A 22,479-nucleotide genomic window follows, 5' to 3' on the forward strand; every position below is an offset into this window, starting at 1 on the left:
CTGCAAGTTGAAAAAAAAGCCAGACCATAAGTGTAGATCTGCAATTATCAGCTTCATTATGTCTTTCTGAGAAAACAGATTTATTTTGATGCTATTTTCAAGTACTATACAAGGCCTTTGTATTTTTTTTTTTTTTCAAAACATTTATATTGGCAGGTGTAAAGAAAAAAAAGCAATGTAGGCCATTTTGTACATATGGCCCCCCAAGGGAAATAATCTTACTGCCAATTTGTATTTTCTGGAAAAGAAAAACAAACAGTAAATCTATAAATTTATTTTTTTTTAATGATTTTTAAAAATTAGCTAGAGACGAACCTCCAAAAGAAGAAGGCTGGAATAACATTGCTATGCCAGGATTGTGATAACCTATGCCAATTTTATCTGTTATTATATGGCAATGTTATAACCAAGCCCATTTCTTGTAGCATAGGTAAATAGATTGTCCCCTTAAGACCCTGTTGCCTACACAGAAGAAACCTGGGCGAGCAGTGACCTGCCATCCTTTCCAATGATCACCATTCCACCCAGCCCCCATACGGGGCTGGGTGGAATGAATGGGCTACATTGTGTGACATGGAGATTAATTCTTTATTTTCCATTCTGGAAAATTCCCGATATTTTGCTGGCTGGTCTTCTTTGCATCTTTCCTCCCCTTCAGCCCATGCAGTAACCCCCCCCCCCCAAAACCCGCGCTGTTATTTGGCTCTCTCTAGCTAGCCCCCCTTTCCCCTCCTCCTTTGCTTAAAATCACTCCCCTTTGCAATATTCCTGTTGATACACAGAGTCTCCCTCTTATCTCACATACACACAAGACAGGGCAGACGACACACTCAGGGACCGTGTGTCTGAGAGCTGACACCACCACACAGCATCTTGGCTCCAAGAGCTAACGAGATCGTTAAGTATTTGTGGTTCGGCACGGCAAGTTAGGCAAAAAAAGAAAAAAAATTAGAAGAAGGATAAAATCGAGGTGGTCTTCCAGGATCTTCAGGGAATTACCGGATTTTCTGTTTACCAGGCTGAGAGGTAAGACTGAAGCGATCTTCCTAAAATTTTAGAAGGAAAAGTTTTCCTGTTTGGGTATCCATGTTTTAAAGATTTACAAGTGAGTCGTCGGATTTGATGAAAGATGAAAACAATGTAAACGGGGGGAGGGGGGAGGAGGAGGCAGCAAAGCCAAGCCCGAAATTCACAACTGTTGCTTGGAAAATGTGTGTGTGTGTGTGGGGGGGGGGGAGGCGGTCGGCCAGCAGCTGCTATTTGTGTCTCTAGCGGGCAGACCTCTAGAGTATCCTGAGCCGGGTTTGTGACCCGTCGGGGCGCAGAAGTGCCACCACACCCCAGGCCGCCTGACATGAGACGATCCAGTCCCGGTTCTGATTGAATGTTTGCAGTTTTGAGCTTCCCGCCGAGTTTCCTGAGACGATCAGAACTACTGATCCATGCATTCACTAGGGCCACGCCGAGACCGGGTCAGTCGCTCGGCCGGCCTGGGGGGTAACAAATTGAGAGGTGGGAGGGGAGGGGAACGCTTCCCTTCCAGTTGATTCGTGGGCCTGCGCTCAAGTGGTTTCCTGGCTGCAACTATTACAACTCAGCTCGTCCCCACTGTCCAACATTAGTTAGCGGGGAACGGCGCCCTGGGCAGGGCGCCTTCATCTTTGTACAGCCCGACCACGCCCGCGCTGCCGGCGGCGACGCCCGCTCAGCGCGGGAAGGGCGCGCTGCTCCTCGTGCACGGGCGCTCGGAGGGCAGACGGCGCACGCTGCACGCCTGGCTGAGCCGGCCGTACGCGCGCGCGCCCCACCCCTCTTCTCGTATCTGTCTCGGCGGTCGGGGGAGGGAGGGGGGGGGTTTGCTCCCGGGTCACGTGCCCTTTGGTTGCTATGGGAACTTCCTCTGGACGTTGCCATAGATACAGGCTCTCCTAAAGGGTTGGCAAGGAGTGTGTAGCCTCAAACCTAGAGAGCCCTGGTCTAGGGCCTGAAGCCCATTCGAGATGCTATTGGAAAATAGGGCTGGGCTAGAAAAATCAGATGCACCGAAGAAGGGCATCAGAACCTGGCTTTTTAGGGGAAGGGCTTGAGCATCAGAGCTGAGCCCCTGACAGAAGGGTCTTCTGTGGGTAAGACCCTGAGTCAGGCTGCAGAAACCCAGCTGAAAAGTGTAGTTTGTGAATTCCACCCCTACAGCCATAGCAAGTTGACTGTTATTAAGCTAGTTTTCCAGTAAAATCTTAGAAATCAGGTTTCCTGTGCACTTAAAGGATGCAAGTAGTAATCAGAAAAAACAGATGAAATGAAGAGCTTCTGGCCTTTTCACTAACACTGTATTAGAGCCAGTGAGCAAAAGATAGGATATCCTTTTGGAGATGGCAGATTTTCATCTCGAAGCTCCCTTTTTTCCACCTTCAAAGGGATAAAACCATCAGATGAAAGGACAGAACCGAGTGGAATAACTCTCCTAAATAAACTTATGGTGAGCTGCTTCAGTTTAGGATTGAAAGCAGGAAAATGCCATGTGCTGGGTGAATGTCGATTTGAATGAGTGGCAGACCATGGTTCTCCAGCACTCAAGGGCCAATGTTTACATATCCACTTACCAAACAGTTACTACATTACAAGGCCCATGCTTTTTTTTTTAACCTTCCAACTCATGCTGGCACTCGGGGAACCCCCCCCCCCCCCATTACACTACTGGAGTGACATTAGTCTAACAATGAAATGACTGTAGGGATACTGAAAGAGGAGCAGATTTATCATAGTTTAGCTGAAAGCTTAAGACATTCTTTAGATAGAAATTTGATATATCGTTATAGTTTGCTTGGGGATGGGCCAGTGAATGTAATATTTATAATACTTTTTGTTTGTTTGTTTTATGGCTTGAATTTCAGTGTGAATGAAAGGCTATTTTAAATCACTATGGACTTTCTACAGTTATGCAGTGTAAAAATGTAAATAGCTTGGGGAGATGAACATTGTAAGGCCATTGAGAGGATAAGAAACATAGACTCACAGAATAAATTTTGTTACCTTCATTGTGTTAATTCTATACTGATTGGAATTCACATTGGGTTTTAGTTGACTCAAATGGTCACGCTTACATTTTAGTCACGGGGCTGGCCACTACGTGTATTCTATAAACTGCACATAATTTTAGGCATGGCTTATAGAATAACACTAAGCACTTTTTTTTTTCCTATACCACTTTTCCCACCACCATATATACTGTATATAGAATCTGCCCCCGTGTGTGATATTGTGTGCACAGCATTATAGAATTGATTTAAGGAGACATCACTACTTGACTTTAAGACAATGTAACATCCTTATCAATGGGCATGCACTATTCTGTCTTGCTCCCATCACCAAATTTGCTTCTGTATTCTGAATCATCTGAAGCCTCCAACATTGCTGGCATCATCTAAGCCAGTGGTTTTCAATCCAGTCCTCAGAAACCACCTGGCAATCAGGTTTTCAGGATATCTGCAATGAATATGCATGAGATGTATTAGCATTCACTTGTCCTCCACTGCATGCAAATTTCTCTCATACATATTCATTGTGGGTATCCTGATAACCTGACTGGCCAAGTGAGGATGAAAACCACAGGTCTAAACTACTCAGTATTGGACTCTGTACTACAGTCTGCAAATTCCCTTTCTTCCACAAATGAACAAATCTGCCTTATCATTTTTAGTTTAAAAATGGCATTCTTCATCATGTTCAAGACCTAGGCCAGACCAATTTCCCATTTTTGAATAATGATTCTTAGGGATCTAATTGATCCCATTCATGGGATATCTAAAGCCCCAGCCCTCAGTGATATTGGGAAAATTGTACTTTTTTATGTTATCCATATCCAAGCATAAGTCTTCTCCAAAATGAATACTAAACCACTGCTATCTGACCAACATTTTTCACCTTCAAAAAGTAAATTCTACGGCTGATTGAAATGTAATGAGGCTGCCTCTGCTTTTCGTCCCAGGAAGTAGACATGGCAGCGCTGTGCTGGTTCTTGTGAAGCTCATACATCAACGTTTTTGAAGCTGCAGTTGGACTACCGTAGTCTTCATTACTGGGTCATAGTGAGAGGAAGAACTTTGTACAAGTCATAATGGCAGATGAGAAAGACGTGTCTGTGAGAGTATGCCGGAGGTTTGAGATTGAATTTTGTGTTAAACCTGGAACGAGTGCTGATGAAAATTTAGGGCAAGCATACAGTGGTGAAACACACACTTCTGGCGTACTCTTACAGACACGTCTTCCTCATCTGCCATGACGAAATGTACGAAGCTCTTCCTCTCGCTATGACCCAACAATGAAGACTACGGCAGTTCAACTGCACGTTCAGAAACGTCGATGTATGAGCAAAAACATAAAACCAGAGGACATAATTTGAGGTTGAGGGGTGGTAGATTCAAAGGCAATGTTAGGAAATTCTACTTTACGGAAAGGGTGGTGGATGCCTGGAATGCGCTCCCGAGAGAGGTGGTGGAGAGTAAAACTGTGACTGAGTTCAAAGAAGCGTGGGATGAACACAGAGGATCTAGAATCAGAAAATAATATTAAAAATTTAACTAAGGCCAGTACTGGGCAGACTTGCACAGTCTGTGTCTGCATATGGCCGTTTGGTGGAGGATGGGCTGGGGAGGGCTTCAATGGCTGGGAGAGTGTAGATGGGCTGGAGTAGGTTTTAACTGAGATTTTGGCAGTAGGAACCCAAGCACAGTACTGGGTAGAACTTTGGATTCTTGCCCGGAAATAGCTTAGAAGAAAATTTAAAAAATTTAAATTGAATCAGGATTGGGCAGACTGGATGGACCATTCGGGTCTTTATCTGCCGTCATCTACTATTACTTCCTGGAAAGAAAAACAGAGGCAGTCTCAATACTTTTCAATCAGCCCTCGTATATATGGTATCAGAAAAACTGACCTAGTTTAGGCTCTGCTATGCCCCCTAGCACTGAGAAATGTTTGATTGTAAGTTGAAATTTGATGTAGTAATACTAACGTCAGATCATGAAATGTAACTATTATGGGCTCCTTTTACTAAGCTGCGCTAGCGGTTTTAGCGTGCGCTAGACGCTAACGCCTCCCTTGAGCTGGCATTAATTTCCCCACGTAGCGCGGGGGTTAGCACACGCTAAAAACGCTACCGCAGCTTAGTAAAAGGAGCCTTATGTGTTGTTTTATATTTGAGATACTAAACTAAACTAAACCTTAGGTTTGTATACCGCGCCATCTCCACAAGCGTAGAGCTCGGCACAGTTTACAGGATTAGATTGAAAAGGAGCTACAATGAAGGGTTATAGGAAAGGAGCTAGGAAGATAAAGAGGGACAGGGAACCAAAAAGCGGGAAGTGTTAGATTTTCAGGTGTTTGCGGAAGGATTGGAGGGAACTTAAAACTCTGAGCAGGGATGTGAGGTTGTTCCAGAGGTCTGTGGTTCTAAAGGGGAGGGATGTTCCTAGTTTTCCTACGCGGGATATACCTTTTGTAGAGGGGAATGATAGTTTCAGTTTTTGGGAGGATCTAGTGGAATTAGGGTTAGAGGAATTCCAGAAGAGTGGGATAACGGGAGAGAGGATGCCATGTAGGATCTTGAAGGCTAAACAGGTACATTTAAAGAGGACTCTGGAGTGAACTGGGAGCCAGTGAAGTTTGGACAGGAGTGGGGAGACGTGGTCGAACTTGCCTTTTGCGAAAATAAGCTTGGCCGCGGCGTTCTGGATTAGCTGAAGTCTATGGAATTTTTTTTAAGTTAGGCTTAAATAGATGGAGTTGCAATAATCCAGTCTAGATACCTTGTCTGTGTTGATATTATAAGAACATAAGAAGTTGCCTCCACTGGGTCAGACCGAGGTCCATCTCGCCCAGCGGTCCACTCCCGCGGCGGCCCATCAGGTCTGCGACCTGTGAAGTGGTTTCTGACCACTTCTATAACCTACCTCAAGTTCTATCTGTATCCTTCTATCCCTTTATCCTCCAGGAACCTATCCAAACCCTTCTTGAACCCCTGTACAGAGTTCTGGCCTATCACTTCCTCCGGAAGCGCGTTCCATGTGTCCACCACCCTCTGCGTAAAAAAGAATTTTCTAGCATTTGTTCTAAACCTGTCCCCTTTCAATTTCTCCGAGTGCTTGTGGCTCCCCACAGTTTGAAGAATCTGTCCTTATTCACTCTCTCTATGCCCTTAAGGATTTTGAAGGTTTCTATCATGTCCCCTCTAAGTCTCCTCTTCTCCAGGGAGAACAGCCCCAGCATTTTTAACCTGTCAGCGTATGGAAAATTTTCCATACCTTTTATCAGCTTAGTCGCCCTCCTCTGCACTCCCTCGAGTACCGCCATGTCCTTCTTGAGGTACGGCGACCAGTATTGAACACAGTACTCCAGGTGCGGGCGCACCATTGCGCGATACAGCGGCATGATGACTTCCTTCGTCCGGGTTGTGATACCCTTTTTGATGATGCCCAGCATTCTGTTTGCTTTCTTTGAGGCTGTTGCACATTGCGCCGATGGTTTCAGTGATGAGTCTACCATCACCCCCAGGTCCCTTTCCAGGTTACTCACCCCTAGCAGTGTTCCCCCCATTTTGTAGTTGAACATCGGGTTCTTTTTCCCTACATGCATGACCTTGCATTTCTCTACGTTAAAACTCATTTGCCACTTTTTTGCCCAGTCTTCCAGTCTCGTTAGGTCCCTTTGTAGGTCTTCACAGTCTTCCGTGTTTCTAACCCTGCTGCAGAGTTTGGTGTCATCAGCAAATTTGATAACCTCACATTTTGTTCCCGTCTCCAGATCGTTAATAAATATATTGAACAGTAGAGGTCCCAGTACCGACCCCTGCGGAACTCCGCTCGTGACCCATTGCCAATCTGAGTATTGGCCCTTGACTCCAACCCTCTGTTTCCTGCCTGCTAGCCAGTGTTTGATCCATCGGTAGATATCCCCTTGCACCCCGTGGTTCCACAGTTTTTAGCCGTTCGTGAGGTACCTTGTCGAAGGCTTTTTGGAAGTCGAGGTAAATGATGTCTATGGATTCACCCTTATCCATCTGACTGTTTATTCCCTCAAAGAAGTACAGCAAGTTCGTGAGGCATGACCTTCCCTTGCAGAAGCCATGCTGGCTTGCCTTCAGTTGTCCATTGTTTTCTTTGTGTTCGCAGATTGTGTCCTTTACCATTGCTTCCATCATCTTTCCAGGAACCGAGGTCAAGCTCACAGGCCTGTAGTTTCCCAGGTCACCCCTTGATCCCTTCTTAAAGATGGGCGTGACATTTGCTATTTTCCAGTCCTCTGGGATCTCCCCAGTTTTTAGGGAGAGGTTACATATTTGGCGAAGTGTCTCTGCTATTTCGTTTCTCAGTTCTTTTAGTACCCTTGGGTGGATGCCGTCCGGGCCTGGTGATTTGTCGCTCTTTAGTCTGTCTATCTGTCTGAGGACATCCTCTTTGCTTACCTCTAGTTGTACCAGCCTTTCGTCGTGTTCTCCGTTTATAATCACCTCGGGTTCTGGGATATTGGATGTGTCCTCTCTGGTGAAGACCGACGAGAAGAATTTGTTTAACCTTTCAGCTATCTCTTTTTCCTCCTTTATCGCTCCTTTCCTGTCTCCGTCGTCCAGTGGCCCCACTTCCTCTCTGGCTGGTTGTTTCCCTTTCACATACCTGAAGAAGGGTTTGAAGTTTCTTGCTTCTCCTGCCAGTCTTTCCTCATATTCTCTCTTTGCCTTCCTGACCTCTCTATGACATTCTTTCTGGTGTCTTTTGTGCTCTTCCTGGTTTTCCTTTGTTGGATCCTTTTTCCATTTCTTGAAGGATGATTTCTTGTCGCTTATCGCCTTTTTAACCGCAGCTGTTATCCATGCTGGGTTTCTAGTTCGATTTTTCTTGCACCCTTTCCTAAACCTTGGGACGCACAGGTCTTGTGCCTCGAGCACTATGCCTTTAAGCAGTGTCCAGGCTTCCTTTACGGTCTTCACCTTCCCTGAGTTGCTGCTGAGCTTTTTTCCTACCATTTTCCTCAAGTCCTTGTAGTTTCCCTTTCTGAAGTTGAGTGCTGTCGTTGTGGTTCTTTTCACCTTTGATGTTCCCATGTTTAATTTGTACTGGATCATGCTGTGATCACTGTTCCCTAATGGTGCTAGTACCACCACTTCCTTTGCGGGTCCCTCTAGCCCGTTGAGGATTATGTCTAGAGTGGCATCCCCTCGCGTTGGTTCTGTGACCAGCTGCTCTATGAAACAGTCCCTTATCGCCTCTAGGAATTTAGTTTCTCTCTTGCAATTTGAGTGCCCAATGTCCCAGTCTATTCCCGGATAGTTGAAATCCCCCATAACCACCACCCTTCCACTTTTGCACACCTGCCTCAGTTCGGCCTCTAGTTCCAGGTCGTTTGCTTCTGACTGTCCTGGTGGGCGATAGTACAATCCCAATTTGATGTCAGCTCCTTCCCCTCCTGTCAGCTTAACCCATAGTGACTCCAGACTGTCTGCCCTTATTGTTGTTTCTGTTCTGGATGAAGGAATGGAGTCCTTTATATACAGTGCTATTCCTCCCCCCTTCTTGTGTGCCCTGTCCTTCCTGTAGAGTTTGTACCCTGGAAGGGCCACATCCCATTTGTTGTCCTCTGTCCACCATGTCTCTGTGATTCCTATTATGTCTATGTCCTTATTTCCGGCTATAACTTCTAGCTCCCCCATTTTAGTCCTTAGGCTCCTAGCATTTGTATATAGGGAATTTAAGTCCCAGTTCGTTACCTTTTCTTTTGGATCTACTCTTGATTTGTTGCTCCTGCTGGTCTCCTCACATGTTGCCTCCTGTGGTGTGTCTATCCCGTCCTCTGCCCGCTTTTTTGTTCTTTGATAGCCCTCTGGATCCTGCTGTTTCCTCCTTGTCTTGCTCTTTAGTTCTAGTTGCCTCTCGGGTCCCTGTGCTGCATCTTTGGGTTTATGTCCATAAAGTGTCCATTTTGTCTCTAGTCCACTATCGCCATTTCCTGTTTCAGTATCCTTGCTTGATACTGTGGTCCGATGTGTCGAGGTCAGATCGACTATCGGCTTTCCCCTTGTTATCAGTTTAAAGTCATGTCTATGCAGGTCTGGATGTTACGTGCCAGCATCCTCGTCCCAGCCGTGCTCAAATGCAGTCCGTCTCTCCTGTAGAGCTTGTTTTTCCCCAGGAAGGTTGACCAGTTCCATACAAAGAGGAAACCCTCCTCGTCACACCATCGCCTCAGCCATCCATTTGTTGCTTGCACTCGGTCTGCCTCTTCGCATCTGCTCTTGGTACTGGCAGGATCTCTGAAAAGGCTATCTTCCCTGTCCTCAGCTTCAGCTTCCTTCCCAGGATCTTAAACTGCTCAGTCAGTGTAGTCATGTTGAAATTCCTTCTGCTGACGTCATTTGTTCAGACACTGCTGTGTCCTCTGTCTCAGCTCCCTCCATGATACTCTCGATTCTGTCGGAGATGTCCTTTGTCCTCGCCCCTGGGAGACATGTCACTAGGCGATCGGCTCTGCCTCCTGCTATGTGACTGTCCACCTCTCTCAGGATTGAATCTCCCACCACGATAGCAGATTTTCCTCTCCTCAGCTTCCTCCTGGGTCTCAGGTCTGTGTCGATGATTGGGTCCTCCAATCCTTCCCTCTCATGGTTGGTTCCTCCGCAAGGTTCCTCTCCCTCGGCTCCTGGTGGGTCCTGGTGGCTCCTGGCGGGTACCTGTCCTCCATCCGTTTGTTCCCTTCTGAAGAGCGGGTGATCCTGTGTTTCTACCATCTTGCAGGCCTCCTCGATGAATCTTTCGAGCTCTCTGACCTGTTCGTGGATGTGGTTTTCTCTGATGGTGTCCTCAGCTGGTTCAAATTCCCTTGGTTCCTCTATGGAGTGGAGTCCCTCTAGCTCCTGTACTTTGATCTGCAGTCTCCCGACCTCCTTTTTTAGGCTAGCCAGTTCCTGACATCGACTGCATATGTAGGCCTGCCTCCCGGAAGGGAGGTAGTCATACATGTGACAATCAATACAGTATACTGGAAAGCTTCGCTGTCCTTCTGCTGCCTCCATTTTTCCTTCCCTGTGATTTGAAGTTGATGCGCAGGAGTGTGCCCGATGTGTCTCTAGGTGGAGAAGTAAAGAGAGAAAAAATAATGAGTATAGAAGAAAGGGTATATATATATATCTATATCTATATATATCTTCTATATATATAAAATCGGAGGTATGTATGTGTGTATGTATGTATGTGTGTGTGTATGTGCCACGATCACGCAAAAACGGCTTGACCGATTTGAACGAAACTTGGTATGCAGATCTCTCACTACCTGGGATGATATGTTCTGGGGGTCTCGCGGCCCACCTGCACACATGGGCGGAGCTACAAACATAATATCAGATTTCATCCATTCATGTCAATGGAAAAAAATGTAAAAAGCTGCCATTCTCACAGTAATTCAAAACCGGCTTGACCGATTTGAACGAAACTTGGTATGCAGATCCCTCACTACCTGGGCTGATATGTTCTGGGGGTCTCGCGGCCCACCTGCACACGTGGGCGGAGCTACAAACAGAAAATCAGATTTCACCCATTCATGTCAAAGGAAAAAATGTAAAAAGCTGCCATTCTCACAGTAATTCAAAAACGGCTTGACCGATTTGAATGAAACTTGGTATGCTGATCCCTCACTACCTGGGGTGATATGTTCTGGGGGTCTCGCGGCCCACCTGCACACGTGGGCGGAACTACAAACAGAAAATCAGATTTCACCCATTCATGTCAATGGAAATAATGTAAAAAGCTGCCATTCTCACTGTAATTCAAAAACGGCTTGACCGATTTGAACGAAACTTTGTATGCAGATCCCTCACTACCTGGGCTGATATGTTCTGGGGGTTTCGCGGCCCACCTGCACACATGGGCGGAGCTACAAACAGAAAATCAGATTTCACCCATTCATGTCAATGGAAAAAATGTAAAAAGCTGCCATTCTCACAGTAATTCAAAAACGGCTTGACCGATTTGAACGAAACTTGGTATGCAGATCCCTCACTACCTGGGGTGATATGTTCTGGGGGTCTCGCGGCCCACCTGCACACGTGGGCGGAGCTACAAACAGAAAATCAGATTTCACCCATTCATGTCAATGGAAAAAATGTAAAAAGCTGCCATTCTCACAGTAATTCAAAAACGGCTTGACCGATTTGAACGAAACTTGGTATGCTGATCCCTCACTACCTGGGCTGATATGTTCTGGGGGTCTCTCGGCCCACAACTCTATGTTGCTTGCTCAAGGTTGGGTTCACCCAACAATTTATATGTTCTTGCTCCTGGAGGTGAAACTAAAAATGTTGTTTATAATCACGTTTTGCGTTAGTTGTATTGTATTCATTTTGTCAAATATTTCACATTATAATTTGAATATTGTACTTTTTATTAAGCTGTAAAAAAATAATTTCATTCACCACTATAAAGTATCTTTATTTGAATCCATTTACAGTGTTATTGCTATAATTAAATACCCGTGCAACGCCGGGGCATCAGCTAGTATATATAGTCCATAGGCTATAAGATTGAAGAACACTGATCTAGATCATTATAGTGTTATTTATAATTATTTGGTTATCTAATTTCTTCTCTTAATTGTATTTTTAAAATTTTATAAACCGCATAGAACATTACGGCCCTGTGGCAGTATATAAATTGATTATTATTATGAATCCATATCTCAACCTTTTGTACAATCTGGAGTCTTTATAGGGAAGATGCTGGTAGACCTGCATAGATAATATTGCAGTAATCCAGTTTGGCGTACGCTACAGAATAAAGGAGAATTGCATATGATTTGTTGTCCAGGTAGGGGTGATACAAATGAATAAGTCAGAGAACCAAAAGCAGGACTTAGTGACTCTATGAATATGAAAATCAAACGTTAAGTTTGAATCTGTAGTCACTCAAGGTATTTAAAAGAATTGATCACATCACGTAAGAACCAAGAAGAGTGAGGGCCCCTTAACTTAAATCACTCTTCAATCCAATCATTGGTCCATTTATGTAAATTAACAAACAATCCTTTACTTCAATCTTCTTCAGTTTTTACATATTGCAAATCTTATCATACAATAAAACATGCAATTGTGTATATATGAATAAAACAATCCTTATCTTAAAAATATTCATCAGGCAGATTTCATACTTGTTAACCGCATCAGCCAGCACCAGAAGTTCATAAGCTCAGTCCTTGCTGGGGTACCTTTCAAAATTTTCTGTGTTTTGAGTCTAAGCTCTGCTTCAGGGATTCCAGTTTTCCAACTTATTCAGCAAATATTTTGCTCTTGTGAGCACTTTTTCCATAGGACATTGCATCTGAAAAATAACATGGTGTAAGCACATTTATATTGCTCACAAAGCTATACTAGCCTATCATTTTCAGATATTCAAATCAATGTGATCCAATCAAAATCCTAGAGAATGACACGGTGACAAAATTCATCACCGTTCCCGCCCCCGCGGATAACCACAGGAAATAATCCCATGTCATTGTCTAGTGTCTATTTCAACCTCAGTCCTTCTACATCAGCATTCTTCAAAGCAAAGCTTGCGGGTCAGGGTTGTGGCCATTCATACTCTGATTCTTCCCTCTCTCCTTAAAGAATAACATGAAAATGGTTTCCCGCGGTTATCCGCGGGGAATGGAACGGTGATGAATTTTGTCACCGTGCCATTCTCATTTAACCCACCAGGTGCTTTAGTTTGAACTGTATAAATCTCATGATGTTCTTAAAATGTAGGGCTCCGTTTACTAAGGTGCACTAGCGTTTTTAGCGCATGCACAAAATTACCACGCACTAAACCGCACGGTAAGCTTCTAGAATAACGCCAGCTCAATGCTGGCGTTAAGGTCTAGCGCGCACGGCAATTTAGCGTGTGCTATTCCGCGCGTTAAGGCCCTAACGCACCTTTGTAAAAGGAGCCCTTAGTTGTGAATCCCAGTAGGGATACCAGAGTCTATAATTCTCCAACAAAAAAACCTTCTATGTTATGAGCCAGTATTGCTGGAGAAACAAGTTTCTTGGGAGATTATAAAATACATATGCTGATAATTTGAGCTGAAAGAGTGAAGTTAAACAAACCCTGAGAAGCGTGGTAATGTCAGCATTGACCTTCAGGGAACGTTTGAAGAATTCAGTCGACAGCTAAGTTTTGTGTTGTGTGTGTACACTAGTGGGATGTGAGCTATGAAAGGTGTTATACGAGTGGAGTTTTTTATGCTTATGATATTATTAAGTCAAAACATGCGCAGGGAAAAGGTATAAATATACCACTAATATCAATATAGGGAGTGAAAAATATGATAGTATTAAGGCAGCTTGTCACAAATGTTAGTGAAATGTGCTGCATGGTGTTTTTGAGGCTTTTTCTCCACTGTTGAAAGTACCACATACTGCTCAGTGTTCTCCCACCCATAATATTTTGTTGGAAATCAGTGTTCTCTGGTACACACTTATGTACAGTACAGTAAAACCTTGGATTGCAAGTAACGTGTTTTGCAAGACAAGCAAACCATTTTATTAAATTTTAACTTGATATACAAGCAATGTCTTGCAATACAAGTACATACAGTATACACACATCACAACTGAGCCGATGGTTCTTCTCTCTCTGACTCTGTAAGAGTGCAGTGACTGTTCTAAACAAGCAAAGTCTTGCAATACGAGTACATACAGTACAGTATAGGCGTCACATCATCACAACTGAGCCGATGGTTCATCTCTCTCTGACGCTGCAAGAGTGTAGTGACTGTTCTAAACAAGCAAAGTCTTGCAATACGAGTATATACAGTACAGTATAGGCGTCACATCATCACAACTGAGCCGATGGTTCTTCTCTCTCTTATGCTGCAAGAGTGTAGTGACTGTTCTAAACAAGCAAAGTCTTGCAATACGAGTACATACAGTATACACGCGTCATATCATCACAACTGAGCCGATGGTTCTTCTCTCTCTGACACTGTGGGAGTGTAGGGACTGTTCTAAATGAGCGAGGTCTTGCAATACAAGTACGTACAGTGTTTTGTATTAAAGTTTTTGGGTTGTGGAACGAATCGTCTGAATTTCCATTATTTTCTATGGGGAAATTTGCTTTGATATATGAGTGCTTTGGATTACAAGCATGCCTCTGGAACGAATTATGCTTGCAAACCAAGGTTTTACTGTATTTGAAAAAAATAAGAAGTCCTTTTGTAGACATAGACACATGGACTGTTTTAAGCTAATGTTTTATTGTTCATAGAGTTAGAAGGAATTTTAATAAAGAACACCCAGTATTAAGCACTGGATGATCCATACTAAGCTAGTATTCTGCAAAGGACAGATTCTATATATGACGCACAAAACTTTGCAAGCAAATTTGGGCATGTGCTTGATTTGCATGCACAATTAAATTGAGTAATGAACCAATTAGCATCTGCAATTGGGTGCTAATATTCGACTATCAGTGCTAATTTAGGCAAACATCTTGCTGGGTGCTGTTCTATAATGATGTGTATGTAAATTCTTGTGCACAGATCTGAAAAGGGGCATATATTGTTTAAAGTTTAATAAAGGCTTATAAACCGCCCTTCGACTGGACCATCAAGGTGGTTTACCCTGAGGTTGTGGGTTCAAACTCCATGCGGCTCCTTGTGACTAGGCAAGTCAATCCTCACTGCCCCAGATACATTAGATAGACTGTGATTCCACCAGGACAGATCAGGAAAATGCTTGAGTGCCTGATTTGTTACCCATTTTGAGCTCCTTTGGGAGGATGGGCTAAAAAAAGAAAATCAAATAAATAAATAATAAATGACAGGAAAGGAAAGGAAAAAAAGAAGAGAAACCACATATTACAGATACTGTAACAGACTTGTATCACACATTACAAATGCTGTAACTAACATGCATCACACTACTGGCTATTAAGAATCTCCAGAAAAGACCTGCTGGAATAAGTATGACTTGAGGAGCACCCTAAATTTCATATATGACAGCTCGGAATGGGCTTCCAGTGGTAGTTAGTTCCATGTTGTTCGAACAGTTGCGAACAACATTGAAGAACTGATTCTGTATAGGACGTCCAGTCTCAGCAGTCGCCTAAGCGGCTTTTGAGAATCGCACATGGGCGTCCTATTGAGCAAGGGACATTGACGCCTTCTTGAATCTCATGGTGGAAAAAATAATAAAAAATGCAAAATTTCACTAATGTAAAGTTACCAGTAATTTTATTGGTTTTTTTTCTCCAATCATGGCACACCAAAAGAATACAGCATAATTGCATTAGCCGTTACATTAGTGGGAGATCGTTATAGTTGCCAAATGCTGGCCTTCTGATAACGAGCTCCATTAAGATCTCACGACACTCTCATTATATACCTTTGGCTCATTATGACATCATCAGTTTCTCAACCAATAAAAATCAACAAAGGAGGTGTTTAAAAGTTAGACAAAGTTTCAGAAAAGTACATTTGTTTACTTATATTCATTTCTAAATATAAACCATCATTTTCACAAAAGTATATTAAGAACATTATTTGTTAAAAAGATGCTGAAAAGTTCTCAGCCTTAGAGGAAAGGAGAAAGTGCAGGAGAAGGCAATCAAAGAAAAGGAGGGGCTGTCTCCCCCTGAGCTAACAGCTTCACACAGAAGCCTTCCTATGTTAGAGCAGGAGTCTTTGACTTAATTACTTCCAGATGTTATTTTAGGATTTCTTTAGGTTGCAAAGATATATCATGTTTTTTCAAAACCCATTATTTTGTTCAATACAGTCACACAATCACATACTTCAGCCATATTTGCTTGGCCAAGCATTCCATACATTCATAACTTGATTCACTCATAACTCTTATTTCATAAATGTTATATCTCAGTTTAGGATACTTCTTCTAGCCAGCCTAAGGCACATGTGGTATCAATTAACACCACGATACTGAGAACAAAGACTTGGAAAACAAAATGGATTCCAAAGACTGAGAAGATATAGAAAAGACAGAGAACCAAGATGGATTCCATGTATCCTCTGGTTTCCTTCATGATCTGGCCCAACAGCAAAGTACATAAAAAATATTATTATACTTTCCCTTATATTAATCTTTAGTGTGTTTTTCTGGCCTTGGCTTCATTTATATTCAGATTTTTATTCACCTTTTTTTGTACGCTTCTATTGGGCGTGGCCTTAACTAACACATATGCTTGTATCTAACTAGAATCACCCAGAATCATACGAAAAACAGGCACTTTTGTAGAAAAACTCAACAAAAATACTGCACTATCATGTTCTGATATCCATTCCATTACCGTCCCATAAACATCACCCCCTACTGGCCACGAGCCACTACTCCTCACTATACAGAATCGCCTAACTCCGCCTAACCACCCCGATTCTTTAACCAGCATCCATGTCACAGGCACCATTTAGAGAATCGTGTTGCCACTGAGCTGATCACGGCAAGGGAATCTCCCTACCACGATCAGCTGAGTGGCAGGAAACCCCTGAACCCCACCACAAGTTGGCCGGTAGAGGGATGTTCCTCCCGCCGCCACCCCTGAAACCCTTCCCACCCACTATCTGCGGCAGGAGGGAGGCCCAATCCCTCCTGCTGGCACCACCCCAAACACAGAACCCCCAACACCTCACCCCCCCAAAACCCATCCGGACCCCCCACACCTTTATAAGCAAGGCCTGCCAGAGAGATGTATCCCATGGGAGTGGCCTCAGGTATCTGGCCAATTGGAGTCTTAGGCCACTCGCAGTGCATCCCAAAATGCACTGAGAAGGAGACCTAAGACACCGGTTGGCCCAGGTGCCTAAAGCCCATCTTATGGGAGGGGCCTTAGGTGCCTGAACCAGTCAGGGCCTTAGGCCCTTCCCCAGTTCATCCCAGGATGCACTGGGAAGGGGAAGGCCTGCCGTCTGAAGAGGTGGGCCTGCTGGCCAGGAATAAGCATCCCTCCAGCCAGCCTTGCTTATAAAGGTCCTGGGGGAGGGGGTGCTTTGGGGGGTCAGGGTTTCAATGGGAGGGGAGGTCATGTGTTCAGGGGGTGCTGGCAGGAGAGAGTGGGCATCCCATCTGCCGGGGATTGTTTTGGGGTTTACGGCAGGAGGGAGTGGGCATCCCTCCTGCCATGTACAGTGTGTATGGGGGATTGGTGGGGGGGGGGTGTGGCAGGAGGGAGTGGGAATCCCTTCTGCCGGTCAGCTTGCGATGGGGTTCAGGGGTTCCCTGCCACAGCCGCTCAGCTGATTACAGCAGGGAGATTTCCTTGCCACGATCAGTTTAGCGGCCGCATCTATTTGAAATGTAGACCAGTTCACTATACAATGTAAATAATGTCATCGAGCTCCTGTTTATGTACTTCTCTTTTGTATCATTTTTCATAGAAAAAGTCGCTGTATGGGCTACCTCTCCCAATGGCTGGCATAAAAGCTGGTGCTGAACTAATGGCAGTTAGACACATAACACTGCACCTAAATTCTTGGAACACCCCCCTGACCTGCTCATGCCCCTCTCATGGCCATGACCCCTTTGGAGTTACACACTGTGAGATTTAGGTACATATGTTATGGAAGAGGGCATAGGGCAGATCTGCTCGTAGCTCCTAATTACTGCCAATTAAGTGCTTGTTTACACCAATTATTAATTGTCAATCGCCTAATTAGTTTATGTGTGGGTCTGTGATCCTTGCCCAGATTTGGGCAACCACACAGAATCTGGCAGTTATTGTGTAATGTTGTGAACTGTGTTTTCTTGTGAGAAAAAAATGGCATAAAAATATCATATGTACATCCTAAATAAGTCTAAAGCGTTTAACCATCCAGAGTAGAACATGGCTACTCTCTTTAAGTTTGCAGAGTGCTGCTGCCATATTTATATCCTGGCATGACTTGCCCTCTTCTTTGGAATGTGCATTTGTTCTATGCAGAGCCCTGCTGGTCTCTTTCTACCATTGACACAGGCTACCTCTCTGCCTCTCCTAATCAGAGGGCAGACTGGATGGGCTTTTTAAAAGGCTACAGCCACCGCCTTATCACACTGTTTAGATGCCTTTAGATCCTCAGATACAATCTAGATTTTCAAAAAGCCTTTGACAAAGGTCCTCATGAGAAAATTAAAGGCAGATAAAATTATCTACCTTCATGTTTCTAACTATATGTCAGGGCACCAGTGAATCTTGACATTTTGACTTCTAACATTAAGCTTACACACCATAATCAACTGTAGCAGGGCCATTTATTATTATCTGTCACAAGAAGCAAAGCTTTTACAAGTGGGGTAGACTCAGGAGCAACATAAGAAAATATTTCTTCACTGCAAGGGTAGTAGATGCAAATCAACAGCCTTGTAATGACAGGGTCAAGAAAAGTATCCAAAAAGGCCTGGGTCCACAAAATTGCAGCAGGATTGAATTTGGGTGGACTAGATTAATTTTATGGTCCTTATCTGCAATCATATAATCTGTTACTGGGCTTTGTAGTCTTGCTTTCCTTAAGGAACAGTTCCCAAAGAGCTCCATTCCTCAGATAAGCTACAGCGTTAGCCATCACATGGTGCCCATGCTACTGAGAATGTTTGGTAGCTCACTTCTAACCAGGACATCAACCAGGATATCAACCAGGAAATGTATCCAATAAGGAATGCAGTTGGTGTTTGATAGCATCCCATACCGCAGGTTATTGAGCAAGATGGATTCGATGGGACTGGGTGAAACATTAACCGCATGGGTTAGGGACTGGCTTAGAGGTAGACTTCAGAGGGTAGTGGTAAACGGTACCTTCTCCGATACGACGGAGGTGATCAGAGGAGTGCCGCAGGGCTCGGTCTTGGGCCCGATCCTATTTAACATCTTCGTAAGAGACTTGGCTGAGGGGCTTCGAGGTAAAATTACATTATTCGCCGATGACGCCAAACTATGCAACATGGTAGGCAACCGCACAACAGATGAAAGCACAGTGCCCAACAAAAGCTCAATGGCCGACAGTATGACGCAGGACCTACTCCTGCTGGAGCATTGGTCAAAGACTTGGCAACTAAGTTTCAATGCCAAAAAATGCAAGGTCATGCACCTTGGTGGCAAAAATCCATGCAGGACTTACACCCTAAATGGTGAGATCCTAGCAAGGACTGTAGCAGAACGTGACTTGGGGGTGATCATTAGCAAAGACATGAAGACTGCCAATCAAGTGGAGAAAGCTTCATCCAGGGCTAGACAAATCATGGGCTGTATCTGTAGAAGTTTCGTCAGCCGTAAGCCCGAGGTCATAATGCCGTTGTACAGATCCATGGTGAGACCCCATCTGGAATACTGTATACAATTCTGGAGGCCGCATTATCAAAAAGATGTGCGGAGAGTTGAGTCAGTTCAGCGAATGGCCACCAGGATGGCCTCAGGACTCAAGGATCTCCCGTTTTGAGGAACGACTGGGTAAATTGCAGCTGTACTCACTTGAGGAACGCAGAGAGAGGGGAGACATGATCGAGATGTTCAAATATGTCACAGGCCGTATCGAGATGGAAGAGGATCTCTTTTTCCTTAAAGGACCCACGGCAACAGGAGGGCATCCGTTGAAAATCAGGGGTGGGAAATTTCATGGCGACACCAGAAAATATTTCTTCACCGAAAGGGTGGTTGATCGCTGGAATAATCTTCCACAACAGGTAAATGAGGCAAACAGCGTGCCAGATTTTAAGAAAAGATGGGATTGGCAAGTGGGATCTCTTCATGGAGGTAGTTAGGGGGTGGGCCATTAGTGTGGGCAGACTAGATGGGCCATGGCCCTTTTCTGCCGTCATGTTCTATGTTTCTATGGAATTGTGGTTCTAGCATAGTTCTTTCCTAACAAGAGGGAATTGCATGTTTTGTTTCTTTCTCAATATTGACTCTGTCATCTCTTTCCCCTCATGGGGTAGCTTAGCGTTGTCATGTTTTTGGAAACTATTTATAGTGTCGGTATTTTAGAGTAGCAGCTGAGCTGCTGGAAATGTTCTGGAGTCCGTCTGTCGAGCATTCTGGGATTTCCTTGCAAAGCATGAACATGAGTTAAGGGCAGTTTCTTAAGGGGAAGGACTGTGTGTTCTCTTCTGAAAAGTAACCAACTTTCTTATGAAAAAGGAAATAAGGCAGATACAGTAGGTTGCTAGATTTAACATAAAAAGAAAATTCAGAATATGGTCTGTTAAAAAGATGGTAAAAGGAAGAAAGATGTTTATAAGAAAATAAATGGGGGAAGGGAATAGGACTTGTGTACTGCCTTTTTGTGGTTATACATTCAATGTGGTTAACATATATACAGGCACTTATTTTGTACCTGGGACAAAGAAGGATTAAGTGACTTGCCCGGGGTCACAAGGAGCAGTGCTGGGATCATTCCCACAACCTCAGGGTGCTAAGGCAGCAACTCTACCACTAGGCCACTCCTCACCTCAAATCTTGCAAGAATTTGTTAAATTTGATAAACTTTTGGGTCAGGGATCAAAGTCATTTACCTGGATAAATGGCTTCGCTGACGCTGGCTATGGATATTCATTGGCAGTATCTGGAAAATGCCAGGGTAGTGCATGGGCAAAGCAAGGGCAGATATTTATGCTGCTATCCAGATAACAATCCATGTGCAATTAGGCCAGAAGAAATGCCATCTTCACTTTCTCATTTGCTTTCTGGATAATGGCTTGAAAAGCAGCAGCAGCCATGACCTCTCTACCTGGATATCCAGTGCTGCTTAGTATCTCTAGATAGTGGCCATGAATATCCATGTTTTATATGCCTGCCATAGCTGGCATTTAAAGACCAAAGCTGACTGTGCCCTGTATTGTCTACGATGACACCCAGATCCTTTTCTTGGGCGCTGACCCTGAAGGTGGACCCTAGCATCCGGCAACTGTGATTCAGGTTATTCTTCCCAATGTGCATCACTTTGCATCTGTCCGCATTAAAATTCATCTGCCACTTGGACGCCCAGTCTTCCAATTTTCTAAAGCCTGCCTGCAATTTTTCACAATCTGCATGTGTTTTAACAACTTTGAACAGTTTAGTGTCATCTGCAAATTCGTCATTCCAATTTCCAGATAATTTATAAATAAGTTAAATAGCACTGGTCCCAATACAGATCCCTGTAGCACTCCGCTGTTTTCTCTCCTCCATTGAGAAAAAGGACCATTTAGCCCTACCTTCTGTTTTCTATCTGATAAAATTATCTCCCTAAAATTATGTCGTCTCAAAAGGTTCCTTGAGAAAACCTTCTCCTTCCAGGCAGCTAAACTAAACTCATGGCTAGACCAAATTGTACTCGACGCCCCCACCTACCTTGACTTCAGAAAAAACCTCAAAACTCACTTATTCCATGGACAGAACCCTCACACTTCTTCATCTCCCATCAATACAGGTGAACCACCTCCTTCTCTCTTATCGTACCCTCCAAACCTATTAACTTTAATGACCGGTATATTCCTGAAAATAAAATATTACCTTCCTATTGTACATTCTTGTATATTCCTGTATATTCCTTGTACATTCTTGTATATTCCATCAAGTCCGGAGATCCGCACATGCGGAGGCCCTGCCAGGAGTACCCTGGCATAGTTTTGGTTCCTATATCACTCTATGCCACTCTTAAGGAGATGTGCATCCTAGAACAGTGAATTCCTCAATTACTTCCTCTGGGAGAGCATTCCAGGTGTCCACCACTCGCTGCGTGAAGTAGAACAATAAGCAACAGTTCTAAGAGGGACTGTGACTGCCCTGCCCTAAACACTGTCATGCACAAGTCTTTCTTCAATCAGGTACAGATTCTTGCAGCACTCCATTATTTACCCTCTTCCATGAGAAAAATGGCCATTTAATCCTACCCCCCTGTTTTCTCTCTGATAACCAATTCCTAATTTATAACTGAACATTTCCTTCTAACCCATGACTTTCTGAAAATCTAGATTGTGTGAGTATTTTTTATCATTGTACTTTATTAATTGAATTTTCATGGTTTTATATGTTAGTGTTTAATAAATTATCTCCAGAACATCTGTATCCACAGTTTTTGGTTTTGTTTTCATCTCAGGAAATAAAGGCATCTAAACAGTGTGATAAGGCGGTGGCTGTAGCTAGAAGGATGCTAGGCTGTATAGAAAGGAATAATCTGCAAAAGAAGGGAGGTATTGATGCCCCTGTATAGATCGTTGGTGATGCCGCACATGGAGTATTCTTCAACCATTGGTTCGTGGACTGGTGCCGGTCCGCAGAAATTTTCTGCCGGTCCACAGGGCCGGCACATCCATCGGGCCCAAGACAGCGTACTTCAGCTGCCGGTCCACCGTGCGATCAATGCGGCATCTTCAGGCGGCTCCCTGAGTGCTGCAGTGCACAAATCCATGGGAAAAGGCTCCTATACGCGGCCTGCGCCTGAACCGGAAGTCTTTTCTCTGACGTCGCAATGTCAGAGGGAAGGCTTCCAGATGAGGCG

General features: G+C 44.1%; 1 protein-coding gene across 1 annotated transcript in view; it reads left to right on the forward strand.

Annotated features, from left to right (window-relative positions):
• The first annotated feature begins 792 nt into the window (after nucleotides 1-792).
• FXYD6 (FXYD domain containing ion transport regulator 6) overlaps nucleotides 793-22,479 on the forward strand; it is a 106,494-nt gene continuing 84,807 nt past the window's right edge. The window contains exon 1 of the mRNA XM_033918692.1: nucleotides 793-1,026. The gene's annotated coding sequence lies outside the window, so the exon portion shown is untranslated. The remainder of the gene's footprint in view (nucleotides 1,027-22,479) is intronic.

This window comes from Geotrypetes seraphini, chromosome 13, assembly GCF_902459505.1.
Source record: "Geotrypetes seraphini chromosome 13, aGeoSer1.1, whole genome shotgun sequence".
Taxonomy (NCBI): domain Eukaryota; kingdom Metazoa; phylum Chordata; class Amphibia; order Gymnophiona; family Dermophiidae; genus Geotrypetes; species Geotrypetes seraphini.